At 44.1% G+C, this 5,945-nt stretch overlaps 1 non-coding gene across 1 annotated transcript; it reads right to left on the bottom strand.

The window, feature by feature from the left end:
* Positions 1 to 5,485: 5,485 nt before the first annotated feature.
* On the bottom strand, positions 5,486 to 5,559 carry Trnas-cga. The gene has a single exon. It is a non-coding gene; the product is annotated as a tRNA-Ser (tRNA).
* Between the last annotated feature and the right edge of the window lie 386 nt (positions 5,560 to 5,945).

Here is a 5,945-nt window from a genome sequence, read left to right as displayed (position 1 = left end):
TGAAGACTGCTGTAAATAATTCACTGTAGTTTAAAAGGAACAATGATGTATATAATTACAATACCGGAAGGAAAAATGAGATTCAGTACTCCACGTAAAGGTTGTCTTTGGCACAAAAAGTGGTGCACAATGCTGCAAATAAAGTTATTGATAACTTACCCAGTGACGTAATCTGTCTGACACAGGGCAAAGAAAAAACTGAAAAAGTTTCTCCTTGATAACTCCCTCTGTCCCGTAGAAGAATCTCTGTTACTACAATGTGTAAAAGGTGGTGGGAAGGAATTACTAACATCCGTATATTAAAAAAAAGAGAGCGATATATCTTATAAATGTTCAGCATGTAGTCACATTTACAAATTAAATTGCGATGTAAATGTAAAATGACTCGTTCCATACTATTACGATTTATCACGCAAATGATCCATGGAATATGAAACTAAATGAGAAACTAACTACAGAAAAAGCTGTTTCGCACCTGAACGTCGCATTGTGCCCTGCTTCTCGACTGCTCTGTTAGATACTGTACTCTGTAGAAACACGCATCGCTGGGTTCCAGCGACATATGGCACGACTACACTCGCTGGCAGCTTGCCGATCGTGGGAATTACCTCTCCCCCCACCCCCCTAAGCTTAACAGTAGCGCACTGTACTACCGTTCACGATGGCAACTAGTACAGCATACATGCAGCGTTCAAATGGAAAAAAGGCAAAAATGGGATAGTGAAATAAGAGGGTCCTCATAACCTCTCCAGTTCCTTTCGTCTCTGCATAAACATTGCAAGCTACATGCATTGGAACCTGCTTACTATATTTGTGCTGTGGTCTTCTTCTGCCATTTGAAATCTCCAGACTTCTTTCTATTACCAAATAAACTATCGTAACTGATGGCTCAAGATGTCTCCTTTCAGTTAGTCTCTTCTTATTTTCAAGCTTGTCCTTAAACCTCTTTTCTCCATGAAGTTAATTCGACTGCAATGCATTAAGCTCGTTTTACATTTATTGGCAATCAGCTTCCGAACTCTTTCAAGACACTACATTTCGGCCAACTGCTCTTTCAAGCACTTCACCGTCTCTGAAACGATTGCAATGTCACCGCCATCCGTTGATTTTGCTCTCTACACCTTTACTCTCCTTAGGGTCCTTTACTTATTGCTCAAAATATCGATTATAAAACGAGGTGTCAGAAGTCATGGGATAGCGATATACACATATGCAGGTGGCGGTAGTATCGCGTACACAAGGAGTAAAAGGGCAGCGCACTGATGGAACTGTCATTTGTACTCAGGTGATTCACATGAAAAGGTTTCCGACGTCATTATGGCCTCACGACAGGAATTAACAGACATTGAGCGCGGAATGGTAGTTGGAGCTAGATGCAAGGGACATTCCGTTTCGGTATTCGTCAGGGAATTCAATATAGTGTCAAGAGTGTGCCCAGAATATCAAATATCAGGCATTACTTCTCACCACGGACAACGAAGTGACCGACGGCCTTCACTTAACAATCGAAAGCAGCGGCGTTTGCTTAGAGTTGTCAGTGCTAAGAAACAAGCAGTAATGAGTGAAATAACCGCAGAAATCAGTGTGGGACGTACAGCTAACGTATCCGTTAGGACAGTGCGGCGGAATTTGGCGTTAATGGACTATGGCAGCAGATGACCTACGCGAATGTGTTTGCTAACAGCAAGACATGGCCTGCTGCGCCTTTCTTGGGCTCGTGACCCTGTCTGTCGGACCTAGATGACTGAAGATCCTTGGCCTGGTCCGATGAATCCCGGCTTCGGTTGGTAAGGGCTGACGGAGGGTTTCGAGAGTGGCGCAGACCTCATGAAGCCATGGACCCAAGTTGTCAATGAGACACTGTGAAAGCTGGTGGTGTCTCGGAAGTAATAGTTTGTGCTGTGTTTACACAGAATGGTCTGGGTCCTATGGTCCATTTGAACCGACCATTGACTGGAACTGGTTGTATTGGCTGCTTGGAGAGCATTTGCGACCATTCATGGACTCCATGTCCACAAACAACGATGGAATATTTATGGATGACAGTGCACCACATCACTGAGCCACAATTCTGCGCGACTGGTTTGAAGAACAATCTGGCAGTTCGATAACATGATTTGGCCACTCAGATCGCCCGATATGAATCTCACCAAACATTTATGGGACATAATGAAAAGGTTAGTTCGGGCACAAAGTACTGCACCCGCAACACTTCCGCAATTTTGGTCAGCTGTAGAGACAGGGTGGCACAAGATTTCTGCAGGGGAATCCAACGACTTGTTGAGTCCATGGCCACATCGAGTTGCTGCAGTATGCCGAGAAAATGGAGGTCCGACACAATATTGGAGCCGCCCGGTGTGGCCGAGCGGTTCTAGGCGCTTCAGTCCGGAACCGCGCGACCGCTACGGTCGCAGGTTCGAATCCTGCCTCGGGCATGGATATGTGGGATGTCCCTAGGTTCGTTAGGTTTAAGTCGTTCTAAGTTCTAGGCGACTGATGACCTCATATCTTAAGTCCCATAGTGGTCAGAGCCATTTGAACCGTGTCAACAATATTGGAAGGTATCCCATGACTTTTATCGCCTCAGTGAAGAGTATAACCTTATCTCATTATCTGCTCCACTACAGCTTCCCTTGCCCGCATCTCGTGGTCGTGCGGTAGCGTTCTCGCTTCCCACGCCCGGGTTCCCCGGTTCGATTCCCGGCGGGGTCAGGGATTTTCTCTGCCTCGTGATGGCTGGGTGTTGTGTGCTGTCCTTAGGTTAGTTAGATTTAAGTAGTTCTACGTTCTAGGGGACTGATGACCATAGATGTTAAGTCCCATAGTGCTCAGAGCCATTTGAACCATTTTTTGAACAGCTTCCTTTGGTGTCCTTCGGCCTTCCGAACTACAGTCTGGTTTCTGTACAAGAGTAAACTGCATGCTGCGGATTCTCCTTTATGAATACCGTATGTTGTTGTTGTGGTCTTCAGTAAAGAGACTGGTTTGATGCAGCTTTCCATGCTACTCTATCCTGTGCAAGCTTCTTCAACTCCCAGTACCTACTGCAACCTACATCCTTCTGAATCTGCTTAATGTATTCATGTCTTGGTCTCCCTCTACGATTTTTACTCTCCACGCTGCCCTCCAATACTACATTGTTGATCACTTGATGCCTCAGAACATGTCCTACCAACCGATCCCTTCTTCTAGTCAAGTTGTGCCACAAACTTCTCTTCTCCCCAATCCTGTTCAATACCTCCTCATTAGTTATAGTTATTAGTTATTAGCACCACATTTCGAAAGCTTCTATTCTCCTCTTGTCCAAACTAGTTGTCGTCCTTGTTTCACTTCCATACATGGCTACACTCCATACAAATAATATCAGAAACAACTTCCTGACACTTGAATCTATACTCGATGTGAACAAATTTCTCTTCTTCAGGAACGCTTTCCTTGGCATTGCCAGTCTACATTTTATATCCTCTCTACTTCGACCATCATAAGTTATTTTGCTCCTCAAATAGCAAAACTCCTTTACTACTTTAAGTGTCTCATTTCCTAATCTAATTCCTTCAGCATCGCCCGATTCAATCGACTACATTCCATTATCCTCGTTTTGCTTTTGTTGATGTTCATCTTATATCCTCCTTTCAAGACACTATCCATTCCGTTCAACTGCTCTTGCAAGTCCTTTGTTGTCTCTGACCGAATTACAATCTCATCGGCGAACCTGAAAGTTTTTATTTCTTCTCCATGGATTTTAATACCTACTCCGAATTTTTCTTTTGTTTCCTTTACTTCTTGCTCAATATACAGATTGAATAACATTGGGGATGGGCTACAACACTGTCTCACTCCCTTCCCAACCACTGCTTCCCTTTCATGTCCCTCGACTCTTATAACTGCCATCTGGTTTCTATACAAATTGCAAATAGTCTTTCGCTCCCTGTATTTTACCCCTGCCACCTTCATAATTTGAAAGAGAGTATTTCAGTCAATATTGTCAAAAACTTTCTCTAAATCTACAAATGCTAGAAACGTAGGTTTGCCTTTCCTTAATCTAGCTTCTAAGGTAAGTCGTAGGGTCAGTATTGCCTAAAGCTGCATGCCCTCGGGAAAAATTACGGCTGTAGTTTCCCCTTGCTTTCAGCCGTTCGTAGTACCTGCACAGCAATGCCTATATTTCTGCACAAAACAGACACTCAAAATCAGGGTCGTCTTATACGACAGATATAAAACAAAGATTGAAATACATATAAATTAAAAGCATTATAAAATAAAATAAATCACTCACTAATGCATTTTAAAACGCTGCAAATGCTCACAGTTACTATCTAAGGAAAGCAGCACCTCAGTACATCCTCACTTTCGTTGTTGAGAAAGTCGTCATATGGATCCTATTCTGCATTTTGTGAATCGATTTCCGCTTCATCATTATCCCATCACAAAATGTCCTCAGTGCCAACCCGTAACGTTGGAATTCCTACACTTCTTAATGGATTTGATCTTTCTTCCCACTTTAAGTTTTTTACATGATTTGATCACGAAATCACACAAAACATCAAGCTCTGGATTGACTCGTGCCCACTTCAGTGCGTAAGCTCTAACCATATTTCTTGTAACATCATAACAATTCTGCCTCTATCATTGCAACCGTTTTATAAATCTGGCCGGCAAACTATTCCTCTCCCCATACAACACATTTTCATTGGCAATCTCTTGCCGTCTTCTCTGTCATATTGCAAGCCCTTGCTGCACCACAGTTGTTCGATTCTTTAGCCTGTTTTATGTCCTTTAACTCGAATCTTGCTTCGTGTTTCCTTCTTTGTGTTGGATCCGTCATAAGGCACACACTTTACAAATCTTAAATCCGGTTGCACTTACAGTACAAACTGTCTGAACGCACAACACGACTGACAATACTGACATTACTTGTCAGCTACACATATGAGTCCTTTATTCGGCGCATGCTTCTACAGGAAAAACTGTAACAATACTGAAGGAGACTTTGGTTTTTGGAGTGCGCAGCCGTTTTTTTAGTAGTACTGTGCGGGTATGTCAGCAAAACTAAATAGCCAATACGACGCTTTTATAAATACTCAAATGACATTACCTAAATCAGTGTGCATATTATTACCCAGATGATCACACTTCTAAGCTTAATAGTTTGTGGATCTGAAACTTCCTGGCAGATTAAAACTGTGTGCCAGACCAAGACTCGAACTCGGGACCATTGCCTTTCGCGGGCAAGTGCTCTACCAACTGAGCTCCCCAAGAACGACTCACGCCCCGTTCTCACAGCTTTAGTACTGCCAGTACCTCGTCTCCTACCTTCCAAACTTTACAGAAGCTCCTCTGCGACCTTGCAGAACTAGCACTCCTGAAAGAAAGGATATTGCGGAGACATGGCTTAGCCATAGCCTGGGGGATGTTTCCAGAATGAGATTTTCACTCTGCAGCGGGGTGTGCGCTGATATGAAACTTCCTGGCAGTTTAAAACTGTGTGCCAGACCGAGACTCGAACTCGGGACCATTGCCTTTCGCGGGCAAGTGCTCTACCAACTGAGCTACCCAGCACGACTCACGGCCCGTTCTCACGGCTTTAGTTCTGCCAGTACCTCGTCTCCTACCTTCCAAACTTTACAGAAGCTTTCTGCGAGTTCGAGTTTCGGTCTGGCACACAGTTTTAACCTGCCAGGAAGTTCAAATGCTTCAAATGGCTCTGAGCACTATGCGACTTAACTTCTGAGGTCATCAGTCGCCAGAAATTAGAAGTAATTAAACCTAACTAACCTAAGGACATCACACACATCCATGCCCGGGGCAGGATTCGAACCTGCGACCTTAGCGGTCGCTCGGCTCCAGATTGTAGCGCCTAGAACCGCAAGGCCACTCCGGCTGGCAATCTGCCAGGAAGTTTCATATCAGCGCACACTCCGCTGCAGAGTGAAAATCTCATTCTG

This window comes from Schistocerca americana, chromosome 1 (assembly GCF_021461395.2).
Source record: "Schistocerca americana isolate TAMUIC-IGC-003095 chromosome 1, iqSchAmer2.1, whole genome shotgun sequence".
Classification (NCBI taxonomy): Eukaryota; Metazoa; Arthropoda; class Insecta; order Orthoptera; family Acrididae; genus Schistocerca; species Schistocerca americana.
Note: the sequence above shows the minus strand (reverse complement) of the source record. Positions and strands in the feature narration are given on the sequence as shown.